At 43.0% G+C, this 25,533-nt stretch overlaps 1 protein-coding gene and 1 long non-coding RNA gene across 2 annotated transcripts in view; both read right to left on the bottom strand.

The window, feature by feature from the left end:
- Positions 1–25,533, bottom strand: part of LOC134328786 (uncharacterized) — a 765,451-nt gene that overhangs the window by 126,744 nt on the left and 613,174 nt on the right. The window lies entirely within an intron of this gene.
- Positions 11,569–15,436, bottom strand: LOC134329133 (uncharacterized). The gene is made up of 3 exons (XR_010014789.1): positions 14,763–15,436; positions 13,325–14,098; positions 11,569–11,951 (listed from the first exon to the last, which is right to left on the bottom strand). It is a non-coding gene; the product is annotated as an uncharacterized LOC134329133 (long non-coding RNA).

Here is a 25,533-nt window from a genome sequence, read left to right as displayed (position 1 = left end):
TTTATTTTGCATCGTCGTTGTTGTATTTTTGATTATTTGTCGATGTGTTTGTTGTTATTTTAAACAATTTCTTTTTTGAAAACTGTTCATAGGTTAAAGTGTAAAAGTATAAACACTACCGTCTATAAATGAATGAATCGTTTTGGTCTTTCATGTGAGACTTTTGTTTACTTTTAACCGAAGAACAGAAATTATGTTTAAAATAACAAATAATAAATGTACAAAAAACAAATGTAATTGTAAAATAATATTACAATCCCATCAACAAGATGTAAATTATTTCTAGCACCACTAGATGGGAATGATTTCTGTACATGATTTTAAACTCCACTTTAAAAGTCACTTAAAAGATGTTTAATTTAGTTACTATTATTAAACACAACCACACCACACCAACGTCTGCATTCCTAGTAAAAATACAGTGGCCATTGATTAGCTGATTAATACTAAATAGATCAGGTAGTCCTCTACACCAAGCATTTACAGACGTATTACAGTAAATACGCAGAAGTGGCAAAGCATCGCATTCATCAGAAACGGCATTAATGTTTTTGTAGGTGTGTTTGTTAAAAGTCTAAAACCAAGTACATTTATAAACGTGTTTAAATTGGTACTTACACATCCTAACACAGCAGTGCTAAGATCTCCAGCTCTTCATTTTAAATATCAGCTCTGCTATCACCTGGTCTGGCTCCTTTACTCACGATTGGCTGTGGGTTTGTAAAGGGGCGGGACAAGGGCTGAAAAACGGCCGCATCTAGAGAGAGATAAATTCCAATTGGCTACGACTGGATTAGGGTGTAATTTGATTGGTCCACACTCCTGGACAAAATATGGGCCAAACCTCAAATTTGCACAGATATTTAGAAAGAAAAACAAGCCAGGCATTAGTGATGGGAATTATGGCTCTCATGGCGCATTATGGCGCTACTGGGTACCTCGATAATAATATCAATGATGAACAATCATGCACATTTGCTACCTTGCCTTAATCAAACAACACTTAAATGAGAAAAAAAAGATTTATTTCAAAAGTATACGAATTGACAACAAGTATATTTTAATAACAATAGTTCAACAAAAAATAGTTTTAAATAATTGCAAATAAATAAAGTTTGTATCATCAGTTGTTTAACACATTACATTACATTTCAAGCATAAAAATCATTAAAAAACACAAACAATTTTAGTAAAATTTACAAAAAAGTGCACAACTGCAGCATTTAGGGTAAGTTTGCATAAAAAACAAGTTATCTGACTTTTGAAAGTTTCACTTGATTTCTCCACTCGGTAATACACGTGAAAGGCATGGCTGGATTACTGACCGGGCCAGTGGGGCCAGCGCCCAGGGGCCCTTGAGGTCAGGGTCTCTACCATACCATATCTTAATAAAATACTTTCTGCTGCACAATCTGTAGTTAATCTTAAGCATAAATCTACTATTTTATCTATGAGGATGTGAAAGGAGAAGAAAACGGTAAATAAATGGTATCATAGTGCTTTGGGGGCTATTCCGGCCCAGTTATGGGAGAGTCGGTGGAGATCTGGCATCTGGATTTGGGTCAGTGTATTTGGCCCGATTCTGGGCAGTCATTCAAAAAGAGTCAGAGCCGACACGGGCTGCCGGCACTGAACCAGATGCGGCAGGCTCGGCTGGCAGGAACTGCGCCAGAAGTGGGCCACAATTACAAGGCTAGCTGGGTACTAGGTTACCGGAGTGTTATTGCAAGGTTGTCTAAAGTTTTCAATAATTTAAAGGTTAGTACAAGGTTCCCTTAAAGGTTTCAATAATGTTAAGGTTACGGGAACGTTAGGGGAACGTTCCCAGAACTATAATGCACAACCAAACGGGAACGTTCTATTTCCGTAAAGAAAACTTTCCTGGGGAACCAAAGGGCAACCAAAATGATCCGTTCCCAGAACGTTCTGTGAACCAAAAATTGTTAGCTGGGGTAATACTGTAAAAACTACAGAAATTTGTTAGAGTGCACCGCTCAGCTGCTAAACCCTTTTTCACCTCCATTTTCTTCAAAACATCACAACAAATCAGCAGCATTCAGCTTTTCTTTCCTATTTATCAGAAAAGTTGTCATTTCATGCCTGCAACATCTTACAAAAACACTTGGGACGGGGGAACCTTTATAAACTAATCAAGCTCGTCATATTTAAGGCGCTGTTTACTTCAACAAAAGTCTTAAGTGGAGGACCAAAGCAATTCATTCATTTATAGACGGTGGTGTTTATGCTGTTACGCTTACATTTACATTTTCAGCATTTAGCAGACGCTCTTATCCAGAGCGACTTACAGAAGTGCTTCCACAGTGAACATTTCATTCCTTAAGTTTAGATAGACAACAGTCGAAGAACACAACTCTGCTAAAACCTGTTAGAACCAAAGTGCCTTTTTTTTTTTTTTTTTTTTTTTTTTTTTTTTTTAATGGAAAAGATTGGAATAAAGTGTTAGTAAATAAGTACAAATCAGCCTAAGTGTTTAGTAAAAAGGTGTGTTTTTAATCGTTTTTTTAAAGACAGCAAGAGACTCAGCTGTTCGGACAGACAGAGGAAGTTCGTTCCACAATTTGGGCGCTAGAGCAGAGAACATGGCCGAATCTTCCTGATGTTGTACAGGAGGAACCGGCACGATCTCGTCATGTTGGCTATATAAGGAGAGAAGGTCAGCTGGTTATCCAGGACAACACCAAGACTTCTTACCTTATCAGATGGTCTAATCTGGAAGTCATCCAGAGAAATGACTAGGTCCTGGGTTGGAGACAGATCTCCAGGAATGAGCAACATCTCTGTCTTGCTGGGATTAAGTTTTAGATGATGAGCTGACATCCATTGTGAGATATCTCGCAGACATGCTGAGATGCGAGCTGAGACTTGCGTGTCTGAAGAAGGAAATGACAGAACAAGCTGAGTGTCATCTGCATAGGAGTGGTAGGAGAAGCCATGGGAGGCTATGACCTTACCCAGAGAGCGGGTGTAGATAGAGAAGAGAAGTGGGCCAAGTACAGAGCCCTGAGGAACACCGGTTGAGAGAGTGCATGGGGTAGATATGGATCCCCTCCATGACACTTGGTAGGAGCGCCCTTCCAGGTAGGAGGCCATCCTTTGCCATGCTGAACCAGTTACTCCAAGGTTGTAGAGAGTGGTCAGGAGAATGCCGTGATTCACTGTGTCGAAGGCTGCAGAAAGGTCAAGAAGAATAAGGACAGATGACAGTTTGGCTGCTTTGGCTGCATGAAGCTTCTCAGTAACAGCTACAAGTGCTGTTTCTGTAGAATGTGCTGCCTTGAAGCCAGACTGGTACGGATCGTGGAGATCATTCTGAGTAAGAAAGGCAGATAGTTGGTTATAGACAGCACGTTCAAGAATTTTGGATAGAAAAGAGAGGAGTGAGACAGGTCTGTAGTTGTTAATGTCTGTAGTGTCTAGTGTAGGTTTCTTAAGAAGGGGAATGACCTGAGCCTTCTTAAAAGCAGTAGGGACAACACCTGATGTCAGGGAGTTGTTGATGATGGGTGTGATGGAGGGGATTAGGTCCTGTGAGATGTCTTTGAGGATGGTGGATGGTATAGGGTCAAGTGTGCATGTAGTGGGATTGCTGGATGAGAGGAGCTGTGTAACCTCATCCATGGTGAGTGGGGTGAAGCTGGTGAGTTGGTGGGTTGAGGGTCAGTTGAAAGTGGGTCAGTCGGAGAGAAGGATTGATTGATTTTGTCAATCTTGTCCAGGAAGAATGTTGCAAAGTCAGTAGCAGTGAGAGAGGCAGAAGGGGGAGGAGGAGGGTTTAGAAGAGAGGAAAAGATAGCATGAAGCTTACGTGGGTCAGCAGCAGATTGTTCAAGCTTGGCTTTGTAAAAAGATGTTTTTGCAGCAGTCACATCAGATGAGAACCTGGACAGCAGATCGTGGTAGGAGTGGAGATCAACACCAAGCTTAGATTTCCTCCACTTTCTCTCAGCTGCCCTCAATTCTCTTCTGTTGCTGCGCAATGCATCTGAAAGCCAAGGAGCAGGGTGAGAAGGTTTTCCTCGTTTGAGGGTAGGAGGACAGAGCTGATCGAGAGATGTTGAAAGAGAAGAAAGTAGAGTATTAGTTGCAGAGTTAAGTGGAAGGGTAGCAAGAATGTCAGGGTTAGGTAGTGAAGTTAGGATGGTGGAGATCAACAGGGAGGAAGATAAAGAGTGAAGATTGGGGCGTGTTGTAAGGGTGAAAGTGTGGTTGGAGGTAGGAAGAGTTGGGAGACAGAGAGAGAAGGACACAAAGTGATGGTCAGAGAGGTGCAGTGGGGTGACAGTGAGGTCCAGAACAAAAGCTGGACGGCTGAAGACCAGGTCCAGAAGATTGCCACTGAAGTGAAGGGAGATTAAAGTCACCATATTTTACATATAAGTGTTGTATATTACAAAACTTTTCTACGTTTTGTATTAAAATTATGTAAATGTTATATCTATTTTATATTAAAATGATGTAAATGTTATATCTAAATAACATTAATGTAGTAAAAATGACAAAACTTTTCTATATTTCATATTAAAATGATGCAAATTTTATATGTAAATAATATTTGTGTTGTAAGTTGGACTTTGATCATAATAAATATATAAAACTGCTTAATGAAATTGCAGAAAAATTACAAAACTTTTTTGTTTTATATTAAAATAATGTAAATGTTATATCTAAATAACATTAATGTAGTAAATATTACAAATCTTTTCTGTTTTATATTAAATTAATGTAAATTAACGTCAATGTTATATCTAAATTATATTTGTGTTGTAAATATTACAAATCTTTCCTATGTTTTATATTAAAATGATGTAAATGTTATATGTAAATATTATTTGTGTTGTTGTAAGCTGGACTTTGATCATAATAAATATAAAAACTGTGTAATGAAATTGCAGAAAAATTACAAAACTTTTCTGTTTTATATTAAAATAATGTAAATGTTATATCTAAATAACATTAATGTAGTAAAAATTACAAAACTTTTCTAAATTTCATATGAAAATGATGTAAATGTTATATCTAAATAATGTATGTGTTGTAATTTGGACTGTGATAACATGGAGTAAAATAGCATAAAAAAGTTTTTGGTGGTAAGCATACCATTTTTTCCTCGTGCACAGCCTGTTGATGAACAGCTATTTGTTTGCTCAGTGACTTAAGCTCCATGGACAGTGTGGAAAGGACCAACTTCATAATGGATTGGCTGATGCAAACATGTCTGTCAGAGTCGTACTCTCGTATGTAGGTAAGAAATTTCTGAACGCTGAATATGTATTGCCTCTGTGTTGTTACTGATTTATCTGCTTGCGTCTGTAACCACCTAAAGAGGGAATTAATAATGTTATATATACACACAACAAGAAAAATATGCATAAATAGGTTAACCCAACATAATAAAACCTTTAGTAAACCTTTACTGGGACTTACAGTTTCAGTCTTTCCTCATTTCCAATGAAGGCTATATCTCTACTGATGTGTTTCTTTTCGTTCCACATAAAGTTAAAAAATTTTGCGACATGACTCCTTGACTGAGCAACATTTTCTCTTTTTTTAGTGTCTGGTCTGCTTCCCTCATTAAATCTCTGGAACTTTGTCAGTACAACTTCTGCATAGAGAAAGTACAATAATGTAATCCGTTTAGGAGCAAAATGCAGGATTGGATTTTTGGCATAATCAGTAAGTCACTCATACCAATTGCTGGAATTTTCTTTGAAATGCTGTCTGAGTCGTTTGAGTCGCAGGCTGCACCTAAGTGTTTTTTTAGTTGTGTCAAATTATTTTGTTTAGGAGTGAAATTTGATGGTAATCTGAGTTCCTCTGTTCTTTTTCCTCCAGGGTGCTGTGCAGGAGTTTTGAGTCGAGTAAAATGTTTCATCATCACTGGAATAAACTGGTGAGGATGAAACACATTTTCTTTTTTTTATTCCTTGCTGTACAGGTCTTTCTACATAGTCTCTGAAGCTGGAAGACGTGTCATCACCACTGGAAGTATCTGCTGACGGCGAGGTGGCTCTTTTTTTTCCAGGTTTTTCCACATTTTGTTTGGGGCAGCATTGTGTTTCAGCATCACTGGAAGAATGAGGTGAGGATGGTTGTATTTTCTTTTTTTTTTTGCCTCACTGGAGCGGTTTTGTGAGTGTGAAATGTGTCTTTCTTTTGCAATTGTCTCCACAGGCTGACTGAAATTAACAGATCTTTCCCCAACACTGAGAAGTCCTGAGATCCCCTGTTATTTAAGCTCTTTATTTTTTGCCCTAGTAAAGGAAATAAAACACACCAACTAACCATAACAGTTTTCTGAGGGTTTTATGTATTAGTGTAAGTATGCAGATCAAAGTTAACTTGTTAATGAGTCGTGCTATTTACCTTTTAGCTGAGCCATTAGAAAATCAATTTTCCTTTGTTTCTTTCTGATTATCTCCTTCAGCATAGTGACCTCTGTTATGCTGCCAGTTGCCTGCCGTTTGTGATAATTAGCCAATTTTTTGTTAATGCATATTTTCTTTGCTTCATTTCAGTGGCCTTTTAGAATGAAAATGTAGGGTTAATGTAAGGTCTTTGTAAAAAGTTGAGTTGTAATTGAAAGTTTATGATAAGTTTACCTGCAGTTTTTACTAAATGCTGATCAAGGCGAGTCAGCTCTCTTGCTGGGCACATGGGGCAGTTTAGAGGTCCGCTGTATCTGTTACACAAATGTATGTGATGCAGAAAGCTTTCTGTGAAGCACATCATGTTAGAAAGCTCTATCAGAGAAAGAATTACCTGTTAGAGTGCTGGCTCAGAAGAATCTTTCTGTCCTTTGGGTCTGAGACCTTGTGTGTCACAGTCAAGTGCTGATGTATGTTGCAGGACATCTCTTCTGTGTCCTATGCCCTTGCTTTTCCTAAAAATTACACATTAAGAATTATAAACTTGAAACCTACATACTCAGTTGCTAAAAGTGAACACATCTTACCATTATTGTCTTTACAAAAATCTCAACAAGTTCAGACAAGTTTCAACACGAGGGTTAGGGCTAGGGTTAGAAAAGGGTTAGAAAATGGTAGTAATGTTAAAAAAAAAACTCACACAAACGCCTGTGGAAGTAAAGAAATGAACAGCATTAACCCAATTTATCTACCTAGCAGTATCATTTAAAATTATTTGATATTTAGGGTTAGGGTAAGGAATACGTAATATTACTACAAACGGTAGAAGAAATACGTATTTTAAATGAAATTGACATTATGCCCAAAAATCTTTTACTGTATTTGGCAGTATAATTATTATGTAATATTGATGTGGTAATATAGAAGAATTGTGTACATGTTCTACATATTATAGAAAAGTTACATATTTTTAATGAAGTTTTAGAAATAAATGAATTTTTTTATCAATGAATTAATTTTTTTCACTGTATTTACCAAATTAGCAGTATAATTATTATGTAATATTGATGTGGAAATACAGAGAAATTGTGTAAATGTTCTACACATTATATAAAAGTTACATATTTGTAATAAAGTTTTAGAAATAACTTGTAGCTTGTCAGTATAATTATCAGTGGTGTATATACCTGAAGGCCATACTTGAGTAAAAGTACAAGTATCTTACCAGAAATTTACTTAGATAGAAGTAAAAGTCACCTTTTAGAATATTACTTGAGTAAAAGTCTAAAAGTATCTGATGTTTAATGTACTTAAGTATTAAAAGTAATTTGATATTAAATGTACTTAAGTATTAAAAGTAGAAGTAAATGCTGTTAGTATAAACTGAAGCGGTCATTTAGAAAAATATGAAGATTGTTCTTTTAAGCCTGTAAACCACCTTAACAAGCTTTTTTCTTCCTTCCATCTGAACATGATCTGTGCCAATTTGTGATTATAATCAGCTGTTCACATCACCTATTTGAAATTTTTTTCAAAGTTTTTTAACCTTATTACGAGGACTAAATTGCCCTGTTCCAACTTTTTTTTAGAATGTGTTGTAGCTTAAAATGCATGTATGTGTATGTTAAGAATGAAGTTGACCAGACAAAACATGAAATATTTTGGGTTCATAAAAGATGGAATAAGAGTCGATGTAAATGTAAAAAAACACTGAATCTATTTTATTTGCATTTTCTATACTGTTCCATTTTTTTGATTTGGGTAGTACATTCAAGTTATAGATACTGTATATATCCCAATAACCTAAAACAACTGAATTTTGGCAGAATTAATTTAAAAGCAAAACTCAAGCAAGTTCAACTAAACGTGTGGCACTTTTAACCCTTTAATGATATGCTCAACCATTAGTTTAAATCTAAATAGCTGGGTAAAATAAGCTGTATTTAAATAATCTTTTTTTGGGCTGTATCTACTCCCTGATTGGCATGTGTCAACCTGAAGCAGCAGCTGAAAGATCATCCATAAAAGTTGAGTTCTTGTTGAGAGCATTAAAGGGTTAAAGATGTGCTGCATTTTCCTCAGCACCATGAATGTTTCCTCTGTCAGTGTAATACAGAAGTTATCTGAGGAAATATTTGTCTGTAGGTGAGTTTTTAAAAATGATGGGACACATCATGTCTGCACTGAATTAATTACAAACTAATGTAGTGAAACGTTTTATTTGTGGTTCGAATGTAATCGGTAGCTAGATATCTGAACAATGTTAATGCTAATAATAATAATAATAAAAACAATGGTACTGTGGATTTACTTTGTTTATCATTCTTAACTTACATCAGTGTGTAGGACGGGGAGATTCTGAAATGCCGATTATTCCGTATCTTTGAGTGAACGATGCGCTTTTACAAAAACGTTTGTATCTGCGCATTAATGTGTTTAACCGCTGATGTCATTTACAAGCGCAGATTCGCCAAACCTGCTGCAGTCTGTCATACATCTTACATTATTTAGCTAAAAAATTCTTGTCGTTTTATTTTGTTGTAACGAGTAACGAATTCGCGTACAGCAAATGTATCGGAGTAAAGTACACAATTTATTTAGGAAATGTAGTAAAGTAAAAGTGAAAGTTAACGAATTTTTTTTATACTCCAGTAAAGTACAGATACTAAAACTACTTAAGTACTGTAACGAAGTATTATTACTTCATTACTATACACCACTGATAATTATTATGTAATATTCATGTGTTAGTATAGAGGAATTGTGTAAATGTTTTACACATTATAGAAAAGTTGTATAAATAAATTTAACCTTTTCAATGAATTGAAAATATTTTACTGTATATATTTACCTAATTAGCAGTATAATTATTATGTAATATTGATGTAGTAATTTGTCAGTATAATTATTATGTAATATTGATGTGGTAATATAGAGGAATTGTGTAAATGTTCTACACATTATAATAAAGTTACATATTTTTGCTAAAATCTTAGATAAATTGTGGTAAAACGGTTATTTATTTATTTCCACAGGTTGTCTTGTGAAGGTAAAATGATGTTAATCCATTGAAACTACAATTTGATTCTAAGTGTAATTTAGGAGTAAAACGTGATATTGATTTGAGAGCAAAGAAGAAATCTGCAAATTGTCTATGAACCTATATTTATTTACCTGATAGTATAAAAGATTTTTTTTTACATTTTTGTAACTAGAAAAATTATGTAATTTAATTGGATGTTAAAAAAAAAAAACATTTGTACTCAATTTACCTATTTAGCAGGACATTATATCATTTTCATGTAATAATTTTGTAGGAGTATAGAAGAATTGTGTAAAACGTCTACAAATTATATAAATTTAATGTATTTTTTACAATAATTTAATGAAACTTGTATTTGTTTTTCGATTGAGTGTCATGACATTTATTTGTGGTCATAGAGTTCTACCAAGTGTACTGCAAGATGTACTGCAAAGAAGCAAGATGTACTGCAAAGAAATATAAAAATGTGTAATTTTTCTATATTTATAGCAAGATTATGTAATCAGTTAGGCACCGGACAAATGGTTAGGATTTGGACCATAATTAGGGTTAGGGTCCTAAATGGGAGGGTTAGGTTAGGCTTAGGGCCCTAGATTAGAGGGATCGGTTAGGGTTAGGGCCCTAGATGGAAGGGATAGGTTGGGGTTAGGGCCCTAGATTAGAGAGATCAGTTAGGGGTAGGGCCCTAGATGGGAGGGATGGGTTAGGGCTCTAGATGGGAGGGATGGGTTAGGGCTCTAGATGGGAGGGATGGGTTAGGATTTGGGCCCTAAATGGGAATGATAGGTTAGGGTTAGGGCCCTAAATAGAGGGGATGAGTTAGGGTTAGTGGAATATGTTGGGGTTAGGGCCCTACACAAACTTTATTTTTGAAACTATAAAATAAAATACAATTCTCAAAAGTTCAATTATGAAATTAACCAAAAGGATTTTTTTGGGGGATCAAAAAACCATAGAGGACGTCTCACACTATAAGTGCTTTAAGAAGAAAATACCAAAAAGTGCTTAAATAAGGGCTTTCACAATATGCAAACCAAATTGCACTAAATCACCTCATTCCCTTGCTAAAGAAAAAGAAAAAAACATATTTTTAAGTGTGAGTAGTCCCCATACGGTCCCTCATCCCCAAATTACCCCCAAAAGAAAGAGTCCTATAAAAATAAATATTTACATTTTATTATTTAAACCATTAGGATAAACTGTTTGTAAGGTTTAAAAACTTTTTTTTTTTTTGCCGAGTAGACCATGTTTCCAATCCCATTAATTTCAAATTAGACGTCCCCACTTCCCCAAAATGTCTCACCAAATGAGTATGAAGATTTTTATTTTGAATATTACACAAATGTTGTTTTAATCTTACTTGCATTGAATATTTTGTTTCCCCAACATATCTTTTTTCACAATCCATGCACACAATGACATATACTACATTTTGGGACTTTAAATTAATCTCCTGGGTGATAGCCCCACTCTTCCACCTTCAACCACAAGTTCTTAGAGCTTCAGAAAGGGTTCCAGATGCCTCGTCAAAGTGCTCCCGCAAAGAACGGATTCGATGAAAGCGAATCAACTGAGACTTTATAAGGCTTCTAAAGGTATGTTTTGGGTGATAGCTAGATTTGTGTAGGAGACAATGAGTATCGGTTGGCTTAAAAAATACTTTAATCTGCAACTTTTTTTGTCCCTGCTTTGTTTCTGTAAAAAAAATCAATAGTATTAGAATTTCTTAGTGCCTTAATTTTAATATGTTGGTGATGTAAATTAGCCAAGTCTAAAAATTGCTCAAATAGACTCATGTCATGAGACCAAATGCCAAAATGTCATCTAGATATCGATAATAAAGTGTTGGTAAATATTTGCATTTTTCAAAAAGTGTTTCTTCCCATTCTGCCATATAGATATTCACATAAGCTGGAGCAATTTTTTTACCCATTGCTGTACCTTGTATTTGTAGACAGAGTTTAGAATTAAACTCAAAATCATTTCTAATTAGATTAATTTCTAATAATTGCAAGATGGATTAACTTGGAGGGGATGGGTCAGGATACTTCTCAAAACAATGTCTCACTGCCTGTAAGCCAATCTCAGTATTGATATTAGTGCATAAACTGTCAATATCTATAGTGAATAAGAACACTGTTGATGGAAAAATTTTATCTTTTATTTTTTCAGTAAAATTAGAAGTATCCTTAAGATAACTCTAAGCTCCCCAGGGTCACCTCTGTCCGGCACTGGAACAAAAGTAAGGCCTTTAATTAAAAGCTGTACTTGTGCCTCGGTAAGATGGAATGTTTTTGACAGATTAATAAAATAATTGATATTTTTCCGTACAGGTGCTAAGCACTTCACCGAGTTTAAAAGTTGAACTGGTCCAGCCAGAAGTTAAAAATCTGTACGGCCGTCTCTCTCGTCCAATGGACCGGATCCCTGGGGTCGACCCTGAACCTGAGAGGACTGAGGTCCTGCAGTGGATTGCCATGTCTCCAGATGAAGGCGTTTAGCACCTTTTTCTTGTTGAGAATCTGGTAACAAATCAGAAAAATGAATCAGGGGAGTATAAATAACTGCATTTGGAAATATTACTTCTGCTACCCTCCATAATTCCTGCAGCTGTTTTTAGCTGTTTTGTCCACTTGTTGATCCTTGTTATTAATACCCAATTATAGAATTACTTTTTGAGTCTGAGGGTTAGAGGTCAACTTCTGTAGGACTTCAGAGATGTGCAGAAAGTTTGCTCCCGGAAAGCTATCTACTTGAACCTCACTATGGTCAAAATACGGAATACAAGCCAAATTGGAATCTCCTATAAAAACTATAGGTTTGACTATTTCATGTGCCATTCTAAAAAAAACAATTATTTGTTCTAGGGTGTTTAGCTGGTCGGTAGAAAACGACATTTCTGAGAAATCTCTCATGTAATGCATCGAAATCGTGTTGGATTTTTATTTCCAGATTCCACTTAATTCAATGGAGTCAACTGTGGCCAAGAGCGATCGAGGTAGGATTCAGAGTGGGCTTTCACAAGGTTTGTTTTGATCTTTGCCCCTTTACTCTGTTCCAAAAGATGTTTTTGGACAGTCCCATCGGATGACTCCTGGGAAAACCTAGAAATACTGTCCTCCATATCTAATATACTTACATTACTTCATACTGGTTTTATTAATTTTTCGTTGATGTATTTCTGCACACACCATTTTTGTCCCACAGAAGTTGGCCTCATTCTGTTCTACTGGATTATCCCTTGGTATTTTTGAAGAGAACTGCAAGACCTGTGGAAATACTGGGGATAATGGCAAATCATCAGTACGTTCCTGTGGAATCGTCCTCTCTATGTGAGTCAACAGATTCAAGAGACTAACAATTGTTGCTTTGCTTTTTCTACTCTTCCCTCCCTTAGTTTATGTTTAAATCTATTGGTTATCCATCTCACTGCAATATCCCACTCTACCTGTTCAAAACTAGTGATCCCCTTCAACAAATCCCCCATCACCACAGCATAATGTTCCTTTAAAATACACATATTGGTCATCATCCATTTACTAGTGTTATCCTTCACTTTTTGTTTAACTGTCGGGTTTGGACATGCATGTTTAATAAACTGAGTAAATTTGTCCACCTGCTTGACCATACTCTTAGGTAAATTACCCGTTTGTAATGCTGTTTCTATTATTATGCTGTGGTGTAGGGTTTAGATCAGTTTGAAATAACATTTGGACATTTGTTTGGCTAAGTTTGTTCTAGCTAAAATCTCTCTATGTGTAAATTTCTGCTCCTCCTGCTCCACCCCATTCAGCTCAAAATGTTCCAACACAGTGAATCTATTTTTAAGAGAAACCATTACTGCCTTTAATGTTTAAGCAGGAAAGAAAGCACATGAAACAAAGAGCTTTCTTACCTTTCCAAACTCATATGACCACTTTCACTAGGCCTCATTCGAGGACCTGTAGGGAGACCAGCTGGAGACTCTAATCAAGCAGCTTGACTTTAGTTCTTTTTATAAAGGAAGGAATCTTCTGTGAGTACTCAATCTTTAAAAACAATCCCAGATGCAGTCTCTTAAAAGCCTTTACAGCAGAGATGATCAGTAAAAAGAGAAAAGAAGAGCAGTCCATTGTCATGTGCCAGCCATGAAAAAGAGTTATCCTTGTTCCCAACCGGTTGGAAGCAGCAATCCTTTACTTCCTATCACTTAGAGATCATCAATACATTATTGTCCAATTGCATAGAGTGAGAGAAAAGCAAAGGAAAAGAAAAGCGGAAAAAAAATAATAAAAAAGATTTAAAGAAAAACAACCAATAAACCAACAATATTTAACCCTAGGGTTAGAGCTAGGGTTAGGTTTAGAGGTAGGGTTAAGAGCTAGGGTTAGGGTTAGGGCAGGGGTGTCCAAACTTTTTTTCCTGAGGGTTGCATACAAAAAAAAAAAAGACTGGGCCACTCACTAGACGTGAGGTATACTGTCTCACTTCTAATGCATGAATATTGGCAAAATCAATCAAATGCAGGTCAATTACGTTTGATAATTGAACATGTTTCAAGAAAAAAAACCTCCATTACAGCTCTCCATTAGTAGATTTTCATTTAATTTTTTTACAAAAAGGTTGACAGGTCATTCTCTCAGTGACAGCCTCAGATTGTTTCTTAGGGTGCTGATCCCTCTTTAGTGTCCTGTATGAAGGGAGAGACAAGAGAAATAGGGGATGTGAATATTTCAAGCTTATTACACAAATCAATTATTGGGCTTGTTAACACATCAACTAACGTTTGTTAAAAATTATCATCAACTTTAATTGACTGAATTTATTAAGTAATTGGGCTTATTAACACATGAAAACTGTGTGTATATATATATATATTTTTTTTAATTTTTTTTTTTATTTAGCACGTCCAATTTCGTCCCATCTATCATCCTCTCATTAGTGCGGATTCCTGCTCCTGATTGGGGCTGACGAGGCCGTTCCATGCCTCCTCCGAAACGTGCACAGCCAATCGACCGTCTTATCACCCACACTTGACGAGTGTAGCGTGGCAGAGTACTGTGCACGGAGGATCACACACTCCGCCACACCCCCTCCCGTCTCCATACAGGCGCCACCAACCAGCCAGCAGAGGGCACAACCGCCCCGTTCCTGAGAGAGCATCCCCTACGGTCTCAAGTCCCGCCCCCCACCCGGACAACAGGCCAATCGTTGTCCATAGCCGCCCAGCCTCGACCGTGAAGGCAGAGCTGGATTCGAAACGACGCTCCTTCGAAATCCAGCTCTGGTTGCAGCGCGTGTCTTTTTACCGCTGCGCCACCTGAGCGGCAACTGTGTGTATATTTTTAACTCACCTGTAATGGGAAGAATGTTGCGCTCAGTGGGAGCAGTGATGCTGCGCTTTGGTCTGAAGGACAGCTGGCAGGTCAGGAGTAAGTTTAGTGGTTGAGATGCGAAGGACGTCACGGAGATGGCTGTCGGTCATTCTGGTTCTCAATCTGCTTTTGTTCAGCGTTAACAGAGAGAATGTCTGCTCACAGATGTATGTTGAGCCGAACAGACTCATCATTCGTTTTGCGTGGTGTCTCATCAGAGGAAACTTGGCCTTTTCCAAGCTCTGGTAGAAGTCAGGTAGGGAGAGAAGCTGATGTTGATTCTTCAGAGAATCATCACACTGCATTTCGATCAGTTCTAATTGCAGACTCTCCTCCACTTCTGCATTCACTGAAAACGGTGCCGCAAACAGTGTGATTTTCTTCTAAATGACAGCAAAATCTTGAAATTGCAGACTGAATTCTGTAATGAGAGATGTGATCACAGACACATATTCTCCCATTTTAGCAGAGAGGTTGGCATATGGAAATGCGCATTTGATTTCATTCAGTGTGGGGAAGTGCGCTACATTGAAGTTGCGCAGTTGTGACTCAAAGAGACGGAGCTTCGCACGGAATGCTTTCAGGTGCACATACAGCTGTGGTACCAGCTGCTCTTTGCCTTGTAGTCTCTTGTTCAGGGTGTTCAGTGATCAATAAGATCAACTAAAAAAGCCAGGTCTGCCTGCCCTTTTCTTTCAAAAACTTGTCGATATTTGATCTCAGGGAATAAAACCGCTGCATCACGAAGCCACGACTGAGCCAGCGCACTTCAGAATGGTAGAGATCCCCGTATTCAGCATCGACATCAGAGAGTAATGCTTGAAATTCTCTGTGGTAGAATTATGTTGACAGTTTTTATAACTGTGTTCATCACATCGCCAAGCTGGAATGTCTTGGCACAGAGGGCTTCTTGGTGGATGATGCAGTGCATTTTGACAGCCTCACCTCCGCTCTCCCCCACCTTGGCGCATACCATAGATGCCATTCCTTTGTGCTTGCCTGTCATTACTGGAGCCCCATCCGTTGTTATTCCACACAGTTTGTCCCATTTAAGTCCACCCTGGTCAATTGCATCTGACACAGCTTAAAAAATATCCTTTCCAGTTCCATTTAGACTCCGGAGATCAAGCAGTTCCTCCGTAAAGCAAAAATTATCATCAACTCCTCGTAAAAAAAATTAACAGCTGAGCAGTGTCCGTGGCATCTGCGCTTTCATCACATGCAATCGAGTAAAAATCGAAAGCACAAGCTTTATCTAACACTTGCTGTTTTCATTTGTCTGACAAGTCTTTACTTCGCCGCCTAACCGTACTTCTGGACATGCTAACATTGTTGAAATCCTGCATTTTCTGCCCACTCAGCGACATATCCGAGACCCGCGGTCGAGAGGTTGCCGAGATACGGCCCCCGACGTGGACGTCCGTAGGCCTAGGCCCGGAGGACGTCGTCTCGGGGTCCCGCGAGGGAAGCGGAGGTCGTAGGCCCACGGGATCCGGACACAGCGTTCTGGGCCCGGGCACGAGCGACCTATCGGAGCCCCGTGACCGTGGGTCGAGAGGCCTCCAAGATACGGCCTCCTAGGCGTACGCGAGTAGGCCTAGGCCCGAAAACCACGTCTCGGGGTCCCGCGAGGGAAGCGGAGGTCGTAGGGACACCAAAATCGGAGAGGGCGTACGGGGCCCGGGCACGAGCGACATATCGGAGCCCCGAGTCCGTGCGTTGAAAGGCCTCCGAGATACGGCCCCCGACGCGTACGCGAGCAGGCCTCTCTTCGTCACGGACGGACTTCTTCGGACGGGGGGTAGGGGGGGAACCCCCCGACTCGGAGGGGGTTCCCAGCCAAACTGTTCGATATGTCAGTCCTTCTATTTTGCCAGACAACTCTGTGTCGCAGAGTCGGGTCTTAGGACGATCCGCCGACTACGTGGCGTCATCTCGGCGATCCGTCCCCCCGGACACCGCCAGATTTTTTTTCCTTCGGGTCCAGGGGATAACGCTTCGGTCGGACGGCGCGTCTGGGCACGGGCTCCTCGATGGCAGAATCCCGTGAGCGTAGGTGTTAGACTTCTTCTTGGAATCGAGAAGAACCACTTTGGTGATCCGAGACGTTTTTGCGATCCGTCCCCTAGACACAGAATTCTCAGTTCCAGGGTGAAACGCTATTCTGTCTGTCCGTCCGTCTGTCTGTCTGTCACAGGGACGGACTCTCTCGGCCGAAGGCACGCGCACCTCGTCTCACCTCTGTTTTTTTTTTCTTTGGTTTCTGTGGCCTTGCAGGTGTACCACGTCCTGGGAGGGGGACCGTCCCCAGAACATGATTACGTGGGTCCCCCGATCAGGGTCAGCCAGCTAGCCATGCAGGCTATGAACATTACACGGAAGCCAGTGGTCCGCCTCCATCACTTCTCTTTGCTACCGGGACACTTTGGTGATATGTTCCCCTAGGTTATGCCAGGACAAAGCCCGGGACCTAGAAACGGAAGACCCTCGTACAGGTGTCTCTTACGGTCTGTACCCGTGGTTCTTGCCCGAAATACCGTGACCTTTAAAACTCAATTTAAGGGGAGATATCACCAAAGTGTCCCAGATTCCCAAAGTGGTTTTTAGGGTCCTAGGCCGAACCGAAGGCCCAGACCTCACCAGATCCCTCCAGGAGGCTCGGCGTGCCGAGACGCACCATACGGCACGGTCCCTGTCCTTCTATCTCAGAGTGATGAGAAAGACCATGGTTAGGTCCAAAATTACAAAAGTGTCCCAGATGACACTTGTTTTATTAGGATTTTGACGTCTTGTTTTTACATATAGATAGATAGATAGATGGATGGATGGATGGATGGATGGATGGATGGATATATTTCTTTTTGTTTTGTTATGATTTGAACGTCATGTTTTTACATGTTTAGGGACAACAGATGCCACCCGAGGCAAAGTGAGACCCAGGAGCAGGCGATAGACCGGAGCTGGAAGAAGGGGTGCTGCAAAGGGCTTTCAACGCTCTGGGAATGCGAACATGCGTGTGTAGTCGGCCAGCTGGCTCAGTGGTCAGGGTAGTGAGTGTATTTGTTATGTATTGTTATGAAGATAATTTCCGCCAAGATCGGTCAGTGTCGCCCCGTCCGTCTCGTCCGACCTCGCCAGAGTGAGACGAGAACGAAACCTATCCCAGTCTCTCTGTCTCCTTTTTGTTTTACCCGCAGGATCCCTGAAGGACGGTTCCGTCGAGAACCTGCATCAGGCGTTCGGACTTTTGGTGGGGTACTTCATTTCCATGTCCGGTCATCGGGCCGGCGTGATGAAGAACATGAAAGTCGACGAGGTCTTGGAAGCCGAAGTGGATGGCGAACAGGTGACGATCAACGTGAGTGTCACGTCAGGTTACTCGTGGTGCCGACCGGCCATTTCCGTGGAGTGTCACGGTCAGTCTCGCCCAATCTTCTTCTTACTTTGTGATTGATTCCACAGGTCCAAGACCACAAGTCCGCCTCGACTTATGGACACGCACAGCTCAGCCTGACCAAAGAGGAGCTGGGGTGGCTGGAGGAGCTCATTGCGGTGCGACACATGTTCCCGGGGTCCCACTCCCCATATCTGTTCTTCACCGCCTCGGGCGGGAGGTGCGAAAAGCTCCTGGATTTTTTCCAGACAAAGTGGACGCAGATGGGGTTCGGCGGCGTTTACACCTTCCGCAACCTACGCACTTCTATGGTGCACCACGTGAGTACACGGTCATCTAGGTGTCGCAAAGCGTACGTGTGTGAACACGTCATAGAGTTTCATTTCTATTAATCTGTCTGTCTGTCTGTCTGTCCTCAGACGAAGAACCTGAGCCCCACAAAGAGACTTGCGGTTCACAGGGCCATGTGCCATTCTGAGGCGGTGGCCTCGAAGTTCTATCTCCCGCTGAATACGGTGCAGGAGGCCGCACAAGTGCGTAGGTTGCAGGAGGGTGAGGAGTCGCCTCAGGTACACCCCCACTGCAGCAAAGACCCCCCCGGCACGAATAGCCCCGCCATCCGCCGCCGCCCCGCCACCCGCCGCAGCCTACGTAAGGACTTGGGACTGTCAGAGACCAGTGACACCGACTCTTCCGGAGAGGACCCCGGTGCACGAACGGAGGAAGCGTCCCCTCCGGAAGAGTCGCAGAGGGTTACACGAAAGCGGGTCAGGATAATAGAGCCCCAAGACTCAAGTTCCGACGAACCCTCTGGGACGACTGCGCCCTCCCGGGGCACTCCTCTACAGGTGAGACGATCGCGCGGATCGTGTCGCGTGACGTCCGAGTCCCACGTCGGCATCGCCTAACTGTCTGTGTCTTTTTGTTTCCCAACAGGAATACAGAGTCCTTGGTACTTTAGCATCACCGGACCACACGTACTCTGGCACGCCCGTGAAGGTGAGGCCCGAGGCGATGGAGGCCATCGTCCGACGCGGGCGTGCCAGGGTTGCCCTGAGCCCGCTGGCAATTAAGATAGACACCTCGTCTGAGTCAAGTTCGGACATGGAAGTGGAGGAGGTGTCGTTCGAGCCCAGCGCCACCTTTTAGGGGTGGAATGTTTGGAGTTGTTATGTTTTTGTTAGGGTTAGCCAGGGACCCGTTCGATGTCATGTAGGGTCAGCTTTTAACAGTTATTCTGGTGTCGTTCACGTTGTTTGTCCGTGTCTGTCCTAATTTTGTTGTGAATAGTTCATCGTTTTATGCAGAGAGTCACGTGTTCATGTTATTAAAGTTCGATTGTTTGTGAAAGACGTGTCTCTCTTTTTCTTTCTTACTTATTTTCTTTGCACCACCGTTCCGCCCGTGCCCGAACGACGTGGCCTGTGTTGTGTCACCCTGTCTTTCTGTGTCAGGTCAGGACCCCGGGCCCAGAGTCTCGGACGAGACCCATCTCCACCACGGTTCTGGTGAGTCATAGGTAAGCGAGTCGCATGTAATGCCACTTGCCTTCACCTTTAGTCCTGACCCAACCATGAGCCCTTACCTGATCTCTACCCCCCCTAGCCTAACCCCCCAACCTAGGTGTCCCAGCCCTAACCTGACCCCTTAGGGTCCTAGGCCGACGTGGGGTATCTCGGGACACCTCGGCCAATCCCAAAATTCTCTCAAGCCAGGAACCTGCGACCATATGGTGCGGGAGGATGGCTTGGTAATCCCGATGACAACTCGGTCATCATATCCCCTAACCTAGCTTTCCAAAGTCCACTTCCCCTCCGAACTGACACCGCCACCCATAGGCTGTCCCAGGCCACCCCCGGAGGGTGGTCTAGGGTTCGGGGGTTCGCCAGACCTCCCTCGACTCTTTCCGCGAGAGACGGCCCTGGTCCGACCCTAGATGACATGCACTTGGGGTCAGCTGATGCCACTTTGGTAATAGATAAACACTAACCCCTGAAAACTCGTCTAGACCTTACACCATTCTCAACGGTGTCCTGGTCCACCCCAGAGGGTGCTCTGGGGTTCGTGGGTCCGCCGTGAGCCTTCGGGGTTAGCCGATTCCGCTTCGGTGCTACGACGCCACTTTGGTAATCACATCCCTCCCGGGCTCCAGACTCGACTCTGCGCGGCCCCTGCGTCTCCCTTCCCTCTCCGGCCCCGAACCCGACCCGTCGGCCTCCCTACGCCGCCCTCGCGCCGCACGCCACGAGTTAGGGTCGCATTTCGGCTTTCACGTCCGTGCCACGGACTCCGATCGGGACGGCGACCCCGCCATCGCGTCCGGCCCGTCATGTGGTTTTCGAGGCACCTGGTGGCCCGGGTCCCGAGTTAGCTTTTTTCGGCCTTTTCGTCGTGACCGATGACCCTAACGCGGCCCCCGGGGGTGGCTGAGCGAGTTTCGGCCAATTCCGAGTCGTGTGCCCCGGGGACACTTTGGGAACGTCTGGGGCGGGGCCCGTGACAACTCGGTAAAGTTTCGGGCACGGGGGACACGGGAAACCCTGGTGGACTTAGCGTTCCTGGGGTTATCGGAAATAGTACCAAGTGGTCCTGGGGGTCCACCGGCACCGGACTGGATGATCGCCACCGGTGTGTCCGGAGTCCGGTACTGCACGTGACGTAACAGGCGAACGGGAGGGGGTGGGGACTCCGTTCCAATTTACAAGCTGTAAGACTTATACTCTGGCAGACTGTGTGCTGAGGTTTCCGGTGGAAAGAGATGAGATCGTAGAAAGCGAGGTCGCAGGCCCACCGGATCCGAGTACGACGGACCGGGCCGCCGCGGGAGCGACATGTCGGAGCCCCGTGACCGTGGGCCCTTTGGTCCGTGAGCGAGGACCTGAGAAAGGAGTCGTCATCGGTGACACTTTGGTGATATAAATCACTAACCAGCCCGTTTATGCCCAGGATAAAAAGCAGTCAGGGCGACTCCGTACGCCGAGTCGAGCGCTCCCGTCCGGGTCCCGCGTCCCTAGGACCTTCCTTAGGCTACTTCCTGTTCCCGCCCACCTGGGGGGCGGGGCTTCGGACACGCGGCACGGTAGGCCCAGGGGGCGACCCATGCCGAGTCCCGGACCGATACGGGCGCCCCGAGCGTCGGGGGCGCGTCCCGAGCGACACGTCGGAGCCCCGTGAGCGTGGGTCGAGAGGCCCCCGAGATACGGCCTCCTAGGCGTACGCGGGCGGGCCCGCCTCCGTGTTCGGATGGGGGGTAGGGGGGGGGACCCCGGGAGGGGGACCCCCCCGGCTCGGGGGGGTTGGGGCTTCAGCCAAACTTGGAGCTTCAGCCAAACTTTTTGATATGTCAGTCCTCGTACTCATTGTCATACTTGTCATTCATTTATATTTTCCCAATATAACCATGTCAAACTATTTCTTATAAACACATATTATTGTACTCACAACCTACAAACCTTGTTTTGTTTATACTGCTTTTATTGTAATTTTATTTTAATTTATAGTTAAAATCTGTAAATCCATATGTTTATATTTAAGACAAATAAATCTATTACACCCTAAGATAATCTATTATAATAATGTCAAACTATTTTTAATATACACTAAAACACTAAAACCCATTCTTGGAACACAACTGTCAACTGCCAAAGCTTGTCTATCGAATGACTCACTCTTTTCACAAAACCTTAAACTATTTTCTTCTAGTTTGACACTGTTTCACACCTGATTTAACCTTTTTGCAAAACTCTAAACACATTCTCACTGACTAACACACATTTCTCATGGTAGTGCACTTTGATGCAAAATGGCACACACATGCCACAAAAGTTAAACACAACAAACACACTATTGTCATCGTTAACACACTACAGGTAAAAACTGTTCACACATGTGTCATATCAGTAAAAGAGGTTCAAACTCAGTCAGAACACAGTTTTTTTGATGTATACCCTATATGTAGATTCAGTAAGACAAACACATTGTTACAAAAGCAAGTTATTTGATTATATGTGTATTGTATGTGTTAACAATATAGATATATAAGTTAAATATCCTACTGTTTTTTTTTTTTTTTATAAACATTTTGGCGATATGTGCCCTTTTTTTGGCTTGAGCACCTGCACCCAAAAATGTCTGTGCACGTGCCTGGCAGTAACGGTGTGTATGACGTCTTTTCTTGTCCAAATAATGTAAAGAAAATTGTATGGGAACGAATAATGACATAAAATGTAGTACACATGTCCTTATGTCAATCATACAAACGAAATAGACGCAGCGCATGTTTGAATTCAACTAAGAGGATGAATCGGCAGTGACGGTGTGTATGACGTCTTTTCTTGTCCAAATATATATTTTTTACAATCTAAGAAAAATTTATGGGAACGAATAATGACATAAAATGTAGTACACATGTCCTTATGTCAATCATACAAACGAAATAGACGCAGCGCATGTTTGAATTCAACTAAGAGGATGAATCGGCAGTGACGGTGTGTATGACGTCTTTTCTTGTCCAAATATATATTTTTTACAATCTAAGAAAATTGTATGGGAACAAATAATGACATAAAATGTAGTACACATGTCCTTATGTCAATCATACAAACGAAATAGACGCAGCGCATGTTTGAATTCAACTAAGAGGATAATCGGCAGTGACGGTGTGTATTACGTCTTTTCTTGTCCAAATATATATTTTTTACAGTCTAAGAAAAATGTATGGGAACGAATAATGAAATACAATGTAGTACACATGTCCTTATGTCAATCATACAAACGAAATAGACGCAGCACATGTTTTGTGTTAGCGCACCGTAATATTTCCACTAACCTTAGTGATTAGTTTTTCTGTTAGCAGCACCACTGACAGCGAGCGCCTTGGCATTTTCTCACCGAGACTCTCTCTTACTGCGCTCGCTGTCAGTGGTGCTGCTAACAGAAAAACAAATCACTAAGGTTAGTGGAAATATTACTAAAGTTTCGCGGATATGAAAAGTGGCTTAATCATTGATGTAATAATCGAGCGCGAGATTATGCGGAAGGCCCTAGTACGTGTTTCGCGCAATCTGCCACTTTTCAGCACAGAGTGTCTGAGTGTGTGCACTGGTGTGTTCAGCAGAGACCCACTCACTACAAATCCTTTGTTTTTCCACTGCGAAACACTCATATCTCCAAGGTGATGTGCCTCTCTGGATATTTTTCCTGTGTTTGTTTATTAATATTTATTTATTTATTTATTAATTAATGTATTTTTTTTATTTTTTTATTTCTTCCCTGTAGTGTTTCCTGCAGTGTGTTCAGACCGTGCAATTAGATTTGTATTGTCCTGTGTCATCTTTGCACCATGCGAATGAGTGAAATGCATGCAATGTCAGCGGAACAGGTCTCGAGGGTCAAGGTTCAACGTGTGTCTAATGTATGTGTCTCTCGGTGTGTCGTTTCTTTTTTTTCTCCCCACCGTGTTCCCTTTTCACGCTCAGATGTCTTCGAGATGCCAGCGTTGCCCTGTGTGCGGGGTCAACTACAGCAATCTTTCACAACATTTGCTGAAGTTTCATCTGGTGACAAACAAGGAGGAGAAGTCTCTCCTCCTGAATTTGTCGAGCGGGCGGTGAGTACGAGCCTAAAAAAATCCTCAGACACCTCTTAGTTGGACGCATGGGTACGAACTAGGGTCACAGTCACACGTTCTCTCTCTTCGTCTTTAGCATCAATGGTAAGTTCGCTTGCTCCGTTCCGGGGTGCCAGAGCAAGATGGTCAAGCGGTTGGACCGGCACCACTCCACGGCGCACTCAAGGTGGGTGATCTCGCTCGTCTCCGTACCTCGTCTTTCCGAGTCGGTGTCACGAGAGCACGACACGTGCTCGTGTTCTGTCTGTTTCTTTCTTTCAGGCCAGCGAGAGGGACCACTATATCCTCAAGACAAAGAAAAACTTCATCTTGGCTAAGCTGGCACAACTGAGGGCCACTCGCCCGACGGTGCCAATGATGACGACACTTGACATCGGGCACACCGGGAGGATCAGCCCTCCGCCCGCCCCGTCTTCCGCGCCGGGCCCCTCCTGCGCGGCCGGCCCCGCAGCGCCATCGGTCGTGTGCGACAACCCCTCCTGCCCCGCCATGGTCCGGGTGAGGGAGCTGGAGGCGAGGTTGAATGTGGTGCCTCAGGGCACATGTCCACGGTCAGACTGCCAGGACAACCTCCTGGACTTGGCACGCCTGGAGCGCATTGTGTCACGCAGCCCCAAGATCAGTGTCCGTAAGAAGTTTTCCCGCAAGGATAACTTCTCCAAGGTGGACTCCCCCGTGTACGGTGAGTGCGTCCTCGGCCCCATCTCCGCCGCGCTCTTCCGCGAGGCGCCGGGCGTCGTTCTCATTCTCTATGTCCCTTCACAGAGAGATTGCTTGAGGAGTTTCTCGACTCTGTCGTCGGCACCAACCCGACAAAAAAGAAAACCGAGAACGCGAAGGGCTGTGTGACACACGTCAGGAGGTTCCTGGTCAACACGGGCGCGTGCAGACTTTTCAGGGGAATCTTTCTCTTCTTGAGAAACCACGCTGCCATCAGAAAGTGAGTATCGGTCACGTGGTTGCTCCGGCGGGTCGCCGTACGCGATCCTCGCCGACCCACGACCGTGCTCACCTGTCTGTCTGTCTGTCTGTCTGTCTGTCTGTCTGTCTGTCTGTCTGTCTGTCTGTCTGTCTGTCTGTCTTTCAGCTGGATCAGAATATTGTTCCAGGACAAGATGAAGTCCACCACCGTCCGCAGTAATCTAATGAGTCTGAAAAAGTTCGTGGACTTTCTGGCATACGTACCACGTAAGACTACTAGATTAAACGGGGTGGACTTCATCTGGCTCCGCGCCGAGATCGGACGACGCCTACGTGACATCCAACGCAACGTGACGTGACGTGCCACCGGCAGATGGTGTGCAAGGAGGCCTCCAGTGAGTATCCACACCCTACAGCTCACGTCCCGCTTCGCCGCGGCCTCACCCGTGACGGTCCCTCTGTCTCTCTCTCTTCTCCCCACAGAGAACATCGTCTCTAAGGAGGACCAACGGGCCTTCAGGAGGGAGGTCAAAAAGATCATCCCAGCGAAGATCGGTGAGTGTCGCCCCGTCCGTCTCCTTCCGACAGATAAGGGAACCGACACGTCTGAGCCCCTCCCTCCCCCTCTCTCTCTCTCTCTCTCTCTCTGTGTCTCTCTCCTCATGTCTCTCGTTCCGTCTTCCCGCAGAAAGCCTACGGTCGTCCGGTTCGGTGGAGAACCTCCACCAGGTTTTCGGCCTTCTCGCCGGTTATTTCATCTCCATGTCCGGCCACAGGGCGGGCGTTATGAAAAACCTCACCGTGGA

Source organism: Trichomycterus rosablanca, chromosome 15 (assembly GCF_030014385.1).
Source record: "Trichomycterus rosablanca isolate fTriRos1 chromosome 15, fTriRos1.hap1, whole genome shotgun sequence".
Taxonomy (NCBI): domain Eukaryota; kingdom Metazoa; phylum Chordata; class Actinopteri; order Siluriformes; family Trichomycteridae; genus Trichomycterus; species Trichomycterus rosablanca.
This window is presented reverse-complemented; position numbering and strand designations above follow the sequence as displayed.